The 15,127-nt window shown below is 40.8% G+C and overlaps 1 protein-coding gene across 1 annotated transcript in view; it reads left to right on the top strand.

The window, feature by feature from the left end:
- The first annotated feature begins 9,613 nt into the window (after positions 1–9,613).
- ATP6V1C1 (ATPase H+ transporting V1 subunit C1) overlaps positions 9,614–15,127 on the top strand; it is a 39,602-nt gene continuing 34,088 nt past the window's right edge. The window contains exon 1 of the mRNA XM_059394965.1: positions 9,614–9,794. The gene's annotated coding sequence lies outside the window, so the exon portion shown is untranslated. The remainder of the gene's footprint in view (positions 9,795–15,127) is intronic.

A 15,127-nucleotide genomic window follows, 5' to 3' on the forward strand; every position in this document is an offset into this window, starting at 1 on the left:
TAGGTATCAAGGGGACTTATTGTGTGACTCCTCCTTTCTGGGCCCAAACTTATTGGCTGCTGAGGAAAAGGTGAATTAAACAGTGTCTCTAAATTCCAAATTTGGAGGTATTTGTTTTATTTTAGAATACAATCACATATAATTATCAGGCTGCTTTTTAATAATGGACTGAAGATATTTGCTCATATTTATCCTTTCCCAATACCAGTCAACCAATCCCAACCCCCCACTCAACGATTTCTTTATAATTTATCAGACCCAGAGACTTACAGGTGGAGGGAGAGACTATTCTTTTCGTCTGGAATGCAAAATTTACATTTATTGGAAGAAAATCTTAGCTTGTCACCGCTCTTATTTAACGGTCTAAAGTGAAGAAATAGAGCCTAAATTCCAACCAGCAGGTTCACTCCTGCTTGCTTTCCTGTTGCTGATGTCATTTTCACTTATATCTGGTTAGTGTTTACCTCGTTTTCTTAATTCACCCTTTTATTTCTGCATTGTACTCATTCCCTTTTCTGATGTGTGTGTGTGTGTGTGTGTGTGTGTATAGCCTGGTTAGAGAATGCATATAATAACCCTAACTATAATGCAAATTATATAGCAAGTATGATTTCAAAGCACTTTCACTTCCATTATCTCAAACTTCCAAACTTATGAGGTGCTAATATTCATATCATGTAACAGGTTAGGAATTTAAAATTGGTCCAGGATCATACAGCTAGTAAGCAATGCAGCCAGGAAAAAAAATTATATGCTATAGTGGATTTGGTAGTGTCATGGATTTAATTTTATAGGATTTAATTTTGTAGGATTACTTTTTAAACCCAAAAGATCATCTAATGTGGTTTTACACAGCAATAGCTATATTTGGATGCTCTTGCAGAGGTTATAAATGAGAAAACTGAGATTCAGACACAGTAGCAAGTGGCAGAGCGAGCACTACCTTTCCTGCTGCATTGAGTCCCTGCCTAACACACAGTCTATCTGAGATTGTGCTTATAGCCCCCCTCCCCCTTATCTAGCCCATGCTTATTCTTGATAAATCACAAAACTTTCATGTTCTCCAGTTACCAAGAGTATTTTGTCAGATGTTAATTTGTGTTTGACATACTATTTCCCTCCTCCACACAGTGCTATTAACTGTACTTTTCAAAGTCCATCCTCACTCTGTTTGAGGATCCCTACTTTGGAATCCAGGTCCCACGTCATGGGTGCCTTTTCTGCTATAAAGTTCAGGACCAGAGTCCTGTTGCTGAACTTCAGGGGTGATGTGGGAAGACCCAGGTGGGTGTCTGGACACACAGTGGGTTGCACACAGAAGAGGACACTGAGTTTAGGACACCCAAGTCTTTCATACTGGATGGCATAAAAGCTTACTTAGACAAATGTACCATACTAATATAGAATGATAACAGTGCAAACTGAGTGTTCCTGGAAACTCTGCTGTCTTCACAACATTTCTATAAATCTGAAACTATTCTAAAATAAATATTTGGGTTTTTAAAAAGATTTTTTAATTAACTTTTTTGACACAGAGAGAGAGAGACAGCAGGAAAGGGAATACAAGTAGGGGGAGTGGGAGAGGGAGAAGCAGGCTTCCCACTGAGTAGGGAGCCTAATGCAGGGCTCTGCCCCAGGACCCCAGGATCATGACCTGAGTCAAAAGCAGATGCTTAACAACTGAGTTATCCAGGCACCCCAAATATGTATTTTTAAAGTTGGTTACCAAGGGGCTTCTGGGTGGCTCAGTTGGTTAAGTGCCCAAATCTTGGTTTCAGCTCAGGTCATGATCTCAGGGTTAGGAGATCAAGCCCTGTGCAGGGCTCTGCACTCAGCATGGAATCTGCTTGAGATTCTCTCTCCCTCTTCCTCCTCCTCTGCCCCTCCCCTTGCTCGCATGTGCTCTTTCTCTCTCAAATTAACAAATAAATAAAATCTTTTAAAAATGCTTTAAATATCTTCCTCTCTTCCATAGTTTGTATTTTGCTTTCTTTTTTTTTTTAAGATTTTATTTATTTATTTGACAGAGAGCATGACAGATCACAAGTAGGCAGACAGGCAGGCAGAGAGATTGGGAGAAGCAGGCCACCTGCCAAGCAGAGAGCCCAACTTGGGGCTTGATCCCATGACCCTGAGATCATGACCTGAGCCGAAGGCAGAGGCTTAACTCACTAAGTCACCCAGGGGCCCCTGTAGTTTTTTTTTCTTGAGAGTGTCTTTTGAAAGAGTAAAGGTTTTAATTTTGAAAAAAAAAAAAAAAAAAAAAGCTTACCAGAACTTTGCTCTAGAGGGAGATGATATCTCTATTTTCCAATACTGTTTGTTACACAAACATCCTTAATAAGAGAGTCCAAGCAGGATGGTTGCCATGGGGGTCAGAATCTGCTAAAAAGTGTGTAACAGCTTACCTGCTGAATCAACTGGACCTGAAAATGGAGGGACAAAAAAAAGGAGAGTCCAGAACTACAGTAGAAATGCAAGAAACCCATGAAAAACACTATCTCCCAGTGATATCTACCCCTCCTTTCTACACCGTCTTGATTTCTTGTAACTGTTTTTCATAAATATGTCTGCCATTCCCTTGGCCACTCTGATCACCTAACTGACAGGGGCTGGGGTCAAATATGTTCAATATGTCTCATATAGCATCTTATTAAAGCCACTATGAACAGCAATCCCAATGAGAGGAGACAGCCATCCTACAGCAATGGCCTCAGTCATTATCCCAGGATCTTAGAATCAACCCATCGAAAGATCACATAAACACCAGGGTCTAACTTAAGAGAAGTCCAAAGACTCTCCCAAGTTTCTCCACTGGTCTTTTCCCTTTACCCAAGGCATTATTGTAGGTACAATAAGCTGTATTAACAACCGTATAGACTCTGCCTTGGTCCATGAGGAAGAAGTTTCAAGCAATTCCCCCATCAATAATATCCCTGGCCAGTTAGTTGAGGCTAAGGTCTGGGGTATTACCTGCTCAGGAGCTGGGTTTTTCTCCTTCCTGCATCACAAAATCAGTGTGTCCCATTCCAGCTGCTACCCCTTCAACTTTTCCCCAGTCATTCCCTCTCTCACCCAGACCTTTCATCTGCAAGAACCACGCAAGAAGGACAAGACATTTTTATAAACTTATAGTGATTTATTATGCCCCCACTCTAGGGAGACTTGGTAAGTGGTGTACTCAACCTAGCGGTCATTATCCTTATGATCTCTGTAACTGTTCTTTTATTGGTGGTGGTGGGGGTGAACTTCTGCTCACCCAGGACAAGTATGAGGACTAGCCATTATAAAAGGCTAGTCGTTTTATTATAAAAGGACCTGAGGTTGAGTGCCAGAATGGTGAGGAAGGGCCTCTGCCTGGAGAAGAGCTAGCAGCATAGCAACCATAGCCCTATCTGGAGTTTTTGAGGAATTAGATTTAACAATAGGGGGCAACTAAAGAAAACATGTTTATAATTATTATCAGTTGTATTTTGCGTGTTTTTTCCTTCTTTTCTTTGACAGATTGGATCCTTAGAACTACTGAATGCTAACTTCTTGTGCTATTACTTTTAGACTATTGGTGTAAGTAAGATGAAAATTGAACAGATTTAGTCTGTAGCTAGCCACTTCTTTTTTTTTCTTTCTTAGATTTTACTTATTTATTTGACAGACAGAGATCACGAGTAGGCAGAGAGCGGTCAGAGAGAGAGAGAGGGGGAAGCAGGCTCCCCGCCAAGCAGAGAGCCTGATGTGGGGCTTGATCCCAGGACCCTGGGATCATGACCCAAGCCGAAGACAGAGGCTTTAACCCACTGAGCCACCCAGGCACCTCTGTAGCCAGCCACTTCTTAGTACAGAACAGTAGTTGTTCAAAACTTTCCTTATATGTTATTTAAAGCCAAAATGAGCAAATTAGAAATTAATAATAAAGTGAACAAAATCTTGAAATATAGGTGAAAGGGCAGAACTCCTTTTAAGAAAAAACACATTTTTATCTTTCGACTTCTATGAATATAATTTGCTGCTCCCAAGAAGGTTTCATAACATTTCCAAGGAGATAATGACAAAGATGATAATTTCTATTAGTTCAGGGACCAGTAACACAGGGAACAGAAGAAAGGAACTGACAGATTTAATTACTCAGTGACCTCTTCCCTGCCCCTCTGTTATTAAATGTTTGAAAATCCAACCTTTCCTTTAATTGTAGAATCTATTTAATCATCTATTGGATGCTTACTGTGTACACTGCACATTCAAGACTGAGTAAAAGGTGGTCTTGGTAAAACTGAAAATTGTAATGCAAGTGAAATAACTAAATTCCATAAGAATGCCATGAGAATTCAGAGTGTAAAAGATATACAACTAAGAGACAATGCAAGAAGCTTTATGTTGCAGAGGTTAACAGCATGGACTCATAGGCCAGACAGCTTAGGTTCAGAACTCAGATCTGCTCCTTACTAATTAGTAAAATTACATTATCACCTCATGCCTCAGTTTCCTCATATGTAAAAAGGGGTTAATAATAATATTTGCATCAAAGGGTTGTTTTGAGGTTTAAATGAATTAATCTATGCAAAGCACACAGAACAGTGCTGGGCACAAAACTAAGCACTTTAGAAGTCCAGCTCTAATTGCTGTTGTTATAGGTATGATTATGGGACTCAGAAAAAACTTTATGAATGAGGAAGTATTACAGGTGATCCTGGTTAACAGCAGGGAAGGAATGGAGATAATGTCAGACATCCTTCAGCTGACAGCCCAGCTGAGGCACCAGGAGAATGGATGTCCTAGACTCTTGCTCTGGGGATGATCAGACACAGACACTCCCCACTTGCTATTCTGAATCTACGCCAAAGGTTGCGTATGTGCACGCATCTGAATTGAAATATTCTTGAAGGATGTACCAAATTGATTTTCCCTGCTTTGTGGAATGATGGGTGATGTTCATCTTCTTTTTGATTATCTATACTTCCTAATTATGAAAAATAATTAAGATCTACTAATTGTTATAATAGGAATAAATGTAATCTATTTTTAGAAAGCCATTATTCATTAAATAGTTGGCATTTGTTGATTAAAAAAAACCTTTCTGTTTCTATTCTTCTCAAGCACAGGGCATGGTATATAGAAATTTGTCGCTGTGACGAGTCCAGAATTCACTATGAGGCTGGCATATGGGAACCAATTTCTTAGCGGGTGAGTGAGCCTGGTTGATAACCCAAAGTGGCAATGTGACTATAATTTATTAGATGATTCCATTTGATTCTCTTTTTTTATTTTTATTTTTATTTTATTATTATTTTTTTAAAGATTTTATTTATTTGTCAGAGAGAGAGAGGGAACGAGAGTGAGCACAGCAGACAGAATGGCAGGCAGAGGCAGAGGGAGAAGCATGAGCAAGCAAGGCTCCTTGCTGTGGGACGCTGGGATCATGACCTGAGCCAAAGGCAGCTGCTTAACCAACTGAGCCACCCAGGCGTCCCTGATTCTCTTTTTTTTAAAGATTTTATTTATTTATTTGACAGACAGAGATCACAAGTACGCAGAGAGGCAGGCAGAGAGAGAGATGGGGAAGCAGGCTCCCCGCTGAGCAGAGAGCCTGAGAACCTGAGATCATGACCCGAGCTGAAGGCAGAGGCCTTAACCCACTGAGCCACCCAGGCACCCCAGATTCTTATGACAAAAGCAGAGGTAGATATTAAAGTCGTAAAAAACTGAGAGTATTATGTATCAAAAAGACAAAAACAAAAAGACAAAAAACCGAGAGTATTATGTATCATGTTGGTAATCAAGAATTTGGGAATCTCATGGGATGCCTGGCTGGCTTAGTCAGTAGAACATGTGACTCTCAATCTCAGGGTCATGTGTATGAGCCCTCCATTGGGCATAGAGATTACTTAAAAAAATAAAAGTTAAAAAAAACTTTGGGGGTGCTTGGGCCGTGCATTCGGTTAAGCGTCCAACTCTTGGTTTTGGCTCAGATTGTGATCTCAGGGTCATGGGATTGAGTATGGTGTGAGCCTTGGCACTCAGCACGGAGTCTGCTAAAATTTCTCTCTCCCTCTCTCTTTGCCCCTCCCCCCATGCCCTCTATCTTTCTCTCTCTAACATCAGTCAATCAATCAATCAATCTTTAAGAAAAAAAGCCTTTGGAATCTGAGAATATCATGGGTCTAGTACCAGTGTTCTCACTCCTTAGCACTATTGACACTTTGGATTAGATAATTCTTTGCTGTGGGACTTGTTCTGTACACTGTAGGATGTTTAGCAACATTCCTAGTTTCTAAATACCTGTAATATCCCTTTCCTCACAGGTTGTGACAAGCAAAAATGTCTCCAGATATGGCCAAATATCCTCTGATTGAGAACCACTGGTTTAGTGTCTTCTATTCATTAATTATGAATATTAAACTTCAAACATTCAAGATGTAAACCTCAAACCATGTTCAACACTTCACCTTCATAGGGGACTTAGGTCTTCGACTAAGTCTTCAATTGATGTTGTTGTTGGTGAAAATAAGACTTTATGATATAATGTACATATTTTGCATAAATATTTTACTATCTTGTGAACTACTTCCAACCTAATGTAGAGCAAATAAATGAACATTTTTAAACTTTCACCTTCAAATTAGGTCAAATTACTGACTGTAAAAGTTGTACCAGTTTACATTTCGGCTAGCAGTATGAGTCTATCTCACGGCGTTTTCAGCAGCATTGGCTATTATGTATATATTTCTATCTTTGCTAATAAAGGTTCTCCTTTATAAATATTTTTGTAGATACTTATATTGTCATATATATATATTAAAGACATTTATTGAGAGAGAAAGTGCACAAGCACATGAGTGCGTAGAAGGGAAGGGCATAAGGAGAGGGAGAGAGAAACTCTAAGTAGACTCCATGCTGAGCTCAGAGCTCCACATAGGGCTCAATCTCAGGACATGGAGATCATGACCTGAGCTGAAACTAGGAGTTGGGCGCTCAACCAACTGCACCCAGGCACCCTTGTCTTATATATATATTTGAACCCTAGTAAGGGTGAATATTTTCCTATATGTTTTAGCCAGTGGTTTCTTCTTTCCCTAATTGTTTGTGTCTTTCTTCATTTGTGTGTTGGGATCTTACTGATTGTTGTTTTTCATTTGTCTGAGCTCTTTATGTAATGTAACTTGATGGCAGAAATTTCGACAAAGTAAAAGCTTATATGAAGCATTTGAACTTAGACTTTATCAAAAATTGGGGCAGATGGCAGAAGATTTACATGCCAGCAATCTCAAATGGAGTTCTCAGCAATCCTGTTTTTGGAAGCCCTTTACCATGTTGCTTTCTTTCTCTTCTCTCTTCCCTTCACTTCCCTATGCTTTCCTCCCACCTCTTCACTCCAATTCTGTTTCTTTCCAATCCGGAAACTAGTTTAGTTATGTCTTGGTTTGTCTCCATTTACCCAAGCTCTGTTTATCTTCCATTTTGCTAGTTTATCAAAGTGTTTTCCTAAGCAAGAACATCTCCTTTCCCAGGAGAATACCAGTACCAACTTTCAAGATATTTTTAATATTATAGGAGGACGAAGTGATTTTGATTTCTATTGTGCTGTTAGTTTCAAATACTTTTCCCACTTTGTTTAATAAAAACACTTATCTTTTTCCCTTGAAGAAATTGTGAGGGAAAATAGATGTTCTCTATGTAGTTTTTTGGTGACTTTAAGCTTAAAAGGTACTTCCTGGTGGGGAGTATATGGATAGTTGGAAATGGAGTGAAAAGTATGGCATGTCTGCTATACACACGACAAACTTAGCATGCTCCTATGTACCATATAGAAAAGTGAGCTTCTTCTCTTTCTGTAAAACACATTATCTTGCTATTAGAAGCCGTTAGAAAGCAATCATACCCTGTTTATATTAAATATGCTTGCTAATTTTGGAATGGGATATGCTAGATCTAGTAACAGTTAGAGCTGACTACATTACACTGTCTCTTAAGCATAGCATGGTATTTAAAACATTGGAAAGTGTCAGGAGGTCAGAAGTGGATGCACTTGAATTTAAAATTTAAAAAACCGAGATGCGAATTCTGTTTCAGGGCCACAAACAAACAAAAAACCCCAAAAGATTTCAAATGCAGACCCTAAAATTGCACTATCTAAAGCAGTTACTACTAACTTTCCGTGTGTAATTAAATTTCATTAAAGTGAAATAAAATTTAAAATTCAGTTTTGGTCACACTAACCACATTTCAAGGGCTCAGTAGCCACGTAAGGATACCACCATATCCATAGCACAGAATAACACTTCTATCATGGACGAAAATTTTATTGGACAGTACAGTACCAACAAAATACTGCCTTTAGGCCCATTTTTGTGATCACAGATAAAGCTTTTGGAATTCCTGACCAGTTTCCAAAGCTGTGTTATAGAAATGGTTGTCAGAATTGCCTGAACTTCATCCAGAATTGGTTAAAAAAAAAAAATGCAAGCAAAAAAAAAATCAGGTTGTGGATAGCCTTGTTTGCTGTTACTTTGTCCAATTTAATACTGAGGTTTTAAGAAATTTTGGGGTGAATTTCTACAGGGACACAGGAGCAGGAAAGGTATGAGATAGCTCAGAAAACCTGGGTCCCGTAATGTACAGTAATCCTGGTGATCATTTACTGGGTGTTTTCTGTGTGCCAGCTACGGTGGTAAATGCATACTTCGTCAATCCTCAGAATACCTCTAAAAGGTGTGTATCATTACCACCATTTCACAGGGGAAGAAACTGAACTTTAGAGGCCTGAGGTCACACAGATAGTAGTAGAACGAGGATTAACAAGGAGGCATGTTTATGCTTTTGTGCTAAACAGCTCTGTGACCTCTGGTTCTTCACTTTCCTCATCTGTAAATCTAAAAGGACTAAATTAGAAAATTCCAAAGTTTTCCACCATTTCTAAAACTGTGTTCTAAATTAGAATAATACCCCCTTATTTTCCCAAGCCAATGAAATATGCAGGGTTCAGAAGAGCGGCTTGCTACCTCCTTCTCCCAAAGAACATGCTTTTCCCCCGTCCATACCCTTGTTCTGAAACCTTTTTTGGCTTCTCATTATGTAATATGGTTTCAACTATTATGATGTTCATCACGCGCCACACACACTCCTGAAGTAGATAACGTGCCCTCTCATGGCAAGGAGTGATTCGCTCTGGTAGATAAATCCTAAAAAAATTTAGCGGAATGCCTAGTGCACAGTATGTTCCACGAACATTTACGGAATTAACTGGAATGGACTGGAAGGAAAATGTGAATCAGCTAAAGTAAACTGTGAAGGGTACTACTCAGAAAACAGGACTGCCCGGAGAAAACCCCGAGTGGAGCAGCCTGTGTAGGGGGCTGGAGACAAAGTCTGACCCACAGAAACCCGAAAAAGTGGGATAACGTTAGGGATGGTGGCGATGACGTCCACAAGAGGCGGACCTGACGGCGTCAGGACACTAGCAGAGGCGGCAAAACCCACCCACCCCGGAATCACCTCCGCCAACTTTCCCGGGTCTCCCGGGCTCCCGGGAGGACCTCCCGGCCCCGCCCCTCCGGGGAGGTCGCCGCTGCGACGGCAGCTGCGGCTGCGCAGTGGCGCGCGCGTAGGCGAAGCGGCGCGCGCCGCGGTCAGCTGACTGCTCCGGCTGGCACGTGACTTGCTCTGTAGGCGCTGGGGTCGGGAAAGCCGGGAGGCCGGAGCTTAGGTCCGGCAGGGATGGAGCGCTGAGCCGTTAACGTCTGCAAGGCTGACCGCCTCCGTACCTGTTAGTGCAGCCACTTCGTCGTTTGACACCTTCCTGGGTCAGTGAGCGATGGTTACCCCGGATGGCCAGGCCGAACCTTGCGCTGCGGTCGCCGTCTGGGAGGGATGGGGGTGGGTGCAGGGGCAGAGGCTGTGGCGTTGCAGCTGGCTGCATCGTTGTGTGGGGTTTCTCGGCGTTGGTTCGTTGAAACCTTGGGCGTGGGTTCTGTTTCTAAGGAAGAGGAAGAAGGGAAAAAGAAATGGCCCTAGGGGGTACTGAATAGCCGAGACAGGAAGGAGAAACACTGCGGGTCTGGGACATTTCTCCTTGGAAGGGGTGAGGGGAGCGAATCCACGCCCCTTGATTTAGAGGGATGAAAAGCGACAGAGTGGCCCAGATGAGGATCTGGGGTTGTGTGTGTGAGGTCACAGCGAGCTCAAGAGTCTTCACTGGGCATACGCGCTTCTGAGTAGGGAGATGGCAGTTTAAAGGGCCTAGCAACCCTTCACTACAGGCAGGGGACTCTCCCAGAGGATGCAGGGCCTTTGTAGGCAGGGGAAAGAACAAGAATCCAGAGAACTCAAACTTTTTATTAGATGGGGGAAAGATAGGCAAGAAACCCCTGGAAAGGAACTTGAGGGGGGAATCACGTAAGGCATATTGAATCACCCAAGAAACGGGTAAAGAGAAGCAGATACTCTTTTCAGAGGAAAATTCTGGTATGATAGGGAAAAATCAAATGTTTCAGCGAGAACTCAGTACTTAGCACTACTCTGGGAGTGCAGGAACGGGGCTGTAAACAGTCCAGCCTTAGGAGTTCGAACCGATGTTGGGGAGATAAGTCACACACACATGACACATTGAAGTACAATGAAGCTGTATGTAATTATCAAAAAAATTGCTAAGTGCTTTGGAATTATGGAGCAGGGACAGAAGGATGAACTGACACTATCAGGAAATATCCTGGAGGAAAGGCAACAGGGGTTGGATCTCTGCAAGCCAGTGGGATTTGAACAGGTGGAGAGAAATGAGAACTCTCTAGGCAGGGAAAGCCGTCTAGGCAGGGTTTGAACGCCTGAAGATGCAATGAAAGAGTGGTTCTAGGGGAGTCCAGGTTTGTGGTGATTTTGAATTTCAGAGAAGTGAGAAATAAAGTGGGGTCAGATACTGAAGACTTTTTAATATTTACTCATTCATTCTACTGATATATATTGAGCTATATACCAAGTACTATGCTGGTAGGAAGGTTTAGAAGGTTTAGAAAACACTCATAGAGTTTCCAGTCCAGTGGAGAAGATGGGTCTTAATAATTATGCAAGTGTGAAATGTGTTTGGGAGGAATAACAGTGGTGTGAAAGAGTTTGTAAGGGACATGGCCTTTAGGGGAAGTTCATAGGAGGCTTTTTGGAGCATATGACTTTCAAACTGATATCTGAAAAGAGGCTAAAAAGGGTGTGAAAGTGTGAGTAAAAAACGTTCAAAACAGAAGGAACAGCATATGTCAGTACCCTGAGATGTGAAGAAGAATAAAGCTTTTGAAAAGTAAGAGGACTAGCAGGGTCGAATCCGGAGAGAAATGCGTGAGAGAGGCAGGTTGGGGAAGGCTGGGATCGGGCCCAGCAGGACTTTTTATCCTAAAAGCAAAGGAAAGCCAGTGAAGATGATAGGCAGTAGAGTGAGTTAGATGTGGTTTTTAAAAATAACATTTAGTGAGAATGTGGAGGGCGCAAAACTGAATGAGGGAAAACCACTTCAGGAGGACATTGTTGTAATTCCAAGAGATGGTAAGGCAAGTTAGTAGTTTCCTCCCATAGGAAATGGAGAGCCACGGAAGGATTTGAAGGTGGAATTTCTCTTTCCACCAAGGAATTAAGGAGAAGGTTTAACCATATTCACTTTTAGAGGAGCTAAGGAGTTGGGAAGGGAAAGAATGATTAGATTCTATTTTGATCCTTCACTGAAGGTAGTTATAACTACCCCCTAAGCAGTCCTGAGGACAGGGGAAGCTGGATCATTTGGGGGTTGACTGAAGGTTCCTTTGCCAAAATCTGTTTTGGCCTTCCAGACTTACCCTTTGGTAATGTTACTCCTCCAGAATACCTGTTATTGAATAGTAGTAACAGGGTAGAGTCTGTTACCTTTCATGTTTATTTTGTCCTGACAGGTCTTTGAGAGTAGATGAAAATGCATTTCATTTTATAGATAGGAACCTTTCCAGACCCTTGGAACTAGAAACAGATTTGTCTCAGTCTGGCAGAACTTTCACAGGGTGCTGACTGCTGGTGTACTTTTCCTGCTGATTACCTACATAATACTTAACCACAGCCGTATCTAGAGAGTATGAATTTCCTGATACAGCACATTAGCACTTTTGGTGAACTTTTTCTTGTAGGACACCTTCAAGGGATTTGGCATTGGTGGTCATTGCTTTCAAAACTGCTTTTCTGTAAGCTTGGGTCAAGCTAGTCAATTTACAGTTGCACTGGAAGAGATAAAGAGCTGCAGAGTGGAGCTCACTGTGCTCAGGTTGTCAATCACAGTTCTTTGGCAACAAGCAAGTCTTGAGTGGTGACGAAGACCGAGCCTTGGGGTTGTGTCTCTGAACTCCCGGATCTTTTTCTCTTTTGGTGTATCTTGCAGGGACTAGATAAAATCTAGTACTCGGGATCTGACAGAAGCAAATGCTGAGAGGTAGTGTAATTCTGCTTTTAGAACTGGGCAGGAGATGCTTGTTTTTAATTTTTGGCATATCAGTTTTAGGGAACCTCATTGACATTGGCTTTTACAACCAAAAAAAATTTAGGGCTTCAAAAATACTATTCTGTGATTATTTGCATAACTTGTGAAATAATTCCATTGGCCAAAGAGCAAAACTGGAATGCCAAAATAAACCTTTGCAGAGGGATCTCCTTGTAGTCCACCAGTTCCAAAGCATCTTCCTATTGAACTTGAGTTGGTTTAGGGGTAGCTACAGTTTTGACTTAGTATCTCCTAGTTAAATTTTGTTCTTGTGTATATTTTGATCTGTCTGCAGAAGTAAATCTTTTTCACCCTCTGGATGTGGAATTATATGCTATTTCAGATGTAAACTAATTCATGTTAGAGTCCCATTTCAACAACTCTTTGAAGACGTAGTAGAAATAGAAACTATTAATACAGTGACCTTGGAAAGAGCTTGGGTCAGGACCCATGACATTCTAAAATTTCTTATTGACACGAGTGACTCTTGGAACAAGAAATTTCAAACTATGTTCTTGATAATGAAGCACAATTATTTTCTAGTGGTAATCTACTTCTAATGTTATATCACAGTGTAAATCTGCTGTACACTTATTGAGTTCCAAAAGGAGCCAAGTGAGCTGTGGAAGAGAAGTGCTTTGGTTACATCAGTGGGTAAAAGAGCATTAGCTCTTTGTCTAAAATGGGGTGTGTGTATATTTGAAAATAAAATGCCCGGTAGGTGCAAAAAATGGTGTTTTATAAAAAGAAGCTGGTGTAGTTTTAAAGATATTGGAAGCAAGCTATCAGTGAATAGGAAGTTATTTGTAAATTAAGCTGATTAGCAGGTGGATTAACTTTACCATGAAGGTTTTCTTTATGAACCAGGTTATAGCTTAATATTTCTATACGGGTGTTACTGGCATTTTGGACAGGATGGTCTGTTGTTTGGTCCCCATCCACTAAATGCAGTTAGTAGCTTCCACGTTGGGACAACCTAAAATGTTCCCATACATTTCTCCTGGAGGAGAGATGTACCATTTGGTTATGAAACACATTTGTTCGTCGGACAGAAATTTGAGTGCTTGTTAAGGGACAGATACTCTGTTAGATGTTGAGGGTATAGAAGTTAAGAATAGTATTTTAATAAACTAGCTGTAAAATATGTATAGTCTCTAGTCATGTGATCTTGGACAGATGATTTCATTAACTGTTCTTCCATCTACAGCTGGGGGTGATAATAACATCTTTGAAGAATTTAAATGCAAAATTGCATAGCATATTGACGTGCTTATCACATAGTAAGTGATTTAGTAAGTGGTTGTCGCTATCAAACAGAATCTCAAGCTTACTGGAGTGATGAATTGGGAAAAACTAACTTGAAAGTCTGTAACTTGGTGAGTTTCAGGCTACATTGTGTTAGAGATAAAAGCACCTTCTGGTGGAATGTGGTATTGTGGTCCAATCAGTGTTACAAAATACCAGCCCAAAATGAAAGGGAAGTAACACTTTGGGAGCCATGAGTGTAGATTCAGGGATTCCCCTCACATGGAAGGAATTGTTTGTTCCTTGGGTCATTGCTGAGTTGCCTCTGGCAGAGAGGAAGTCTCTGGGAGCTCAGAAGGTCCTGATGATTGCTTTCAGTAATAGGTATACAGTGTCCTCCTGCCATGTCTACCAATTCACCTACCTTTACCAGAAATTGCAAGAAATTTTCCCTAAAATGCCCGAGCACAATCCACACCCCACCCCCCAACATTTCAGTTTTTATAAGTGATATTTATGTAAAAGTTAAGGCTTGGCTTTTACAAATTTATTTTTAGCCAACTGTGATATAAGAACACGGTAGTTTAGGGGCACCTGGGTGGCTTAGTCAGTTAAGCTTCCAACTCTTGATTTCAGCTCAGGTCGTGATCTGGTAGGTTTTGGGATTGAGTCCTGCTTTGGGTTCTGCTTTCAGCTGGGAGTCTGCTTGAGATTCTCTCCCTCTGCCTGGCTTGCCCCCAACCCCATCCCCACTGCTCCCCTGCTCATGTGCTCCCTTGCTCTTGCTCATGGTTATTTGCTCATACCAAAAAAGATGGTAGTTTATAAAATATGTCTGTTAAAGATAAAATTGTCTTCCATCTTTAGATGTATTTTTGGCATGAAATTCAGGTAATCTGTAATGGGATTATAGAGCAATTTTAAATATTGCAGTTGGAAACAAAAAGAGATTAAGATTTATTTGAAGAAAGTGTATGTTCTGACAATTTCTAAGTTTTTTTCTGTATGAATCATGAGATTACTCCTTGAAAGGTAAAATTCCCCTTTTAGTTATTGGAAACTTTTAAACAAGTTTTATTACCAGTAAACCCTTCCCACAATCTCAATTACAATGCTTCTGTTTTGAAGGGTAGAATTTCAACATTTGAAGAGGAAACAGTTGTTCTTACTTTTTATTTTTATGGTGTTAACAGTTTCTGGGGTAGGATGTGGCACTTTTTAAAAAAATGAATGGATGGTGGTAAATCTTTTGCACTGGTGAATTCTCTTAAAGGTTGATGTGTCACAGTTGGAAGGCTGTGTGATATTTCGCTGACATCTGAGGTGTATCTTCTTGCACTTGTTGTAAACAATAGCCACTTAGTAAACTTGGTATTTTCAAGAACTGAAAAGGAGGTTGTTTTGCAT

The sequence above is a fragment of the Mustela nigripes genome, chromosome 3 (assembly GCF_022355385.1).
Source record: "Mustela nigripes isolate SB6536 chromosome 3, MUSNIG.SB6536, whole genome shotgun sequence".
In the NCBI taxonomy this organism is placed as follows: domain Eukaryota; kingdom Metazoa; phylum Chordata; class Mammalia; order Carnivora; family Mustelidae; genus Mustela; species Mustela nigripes.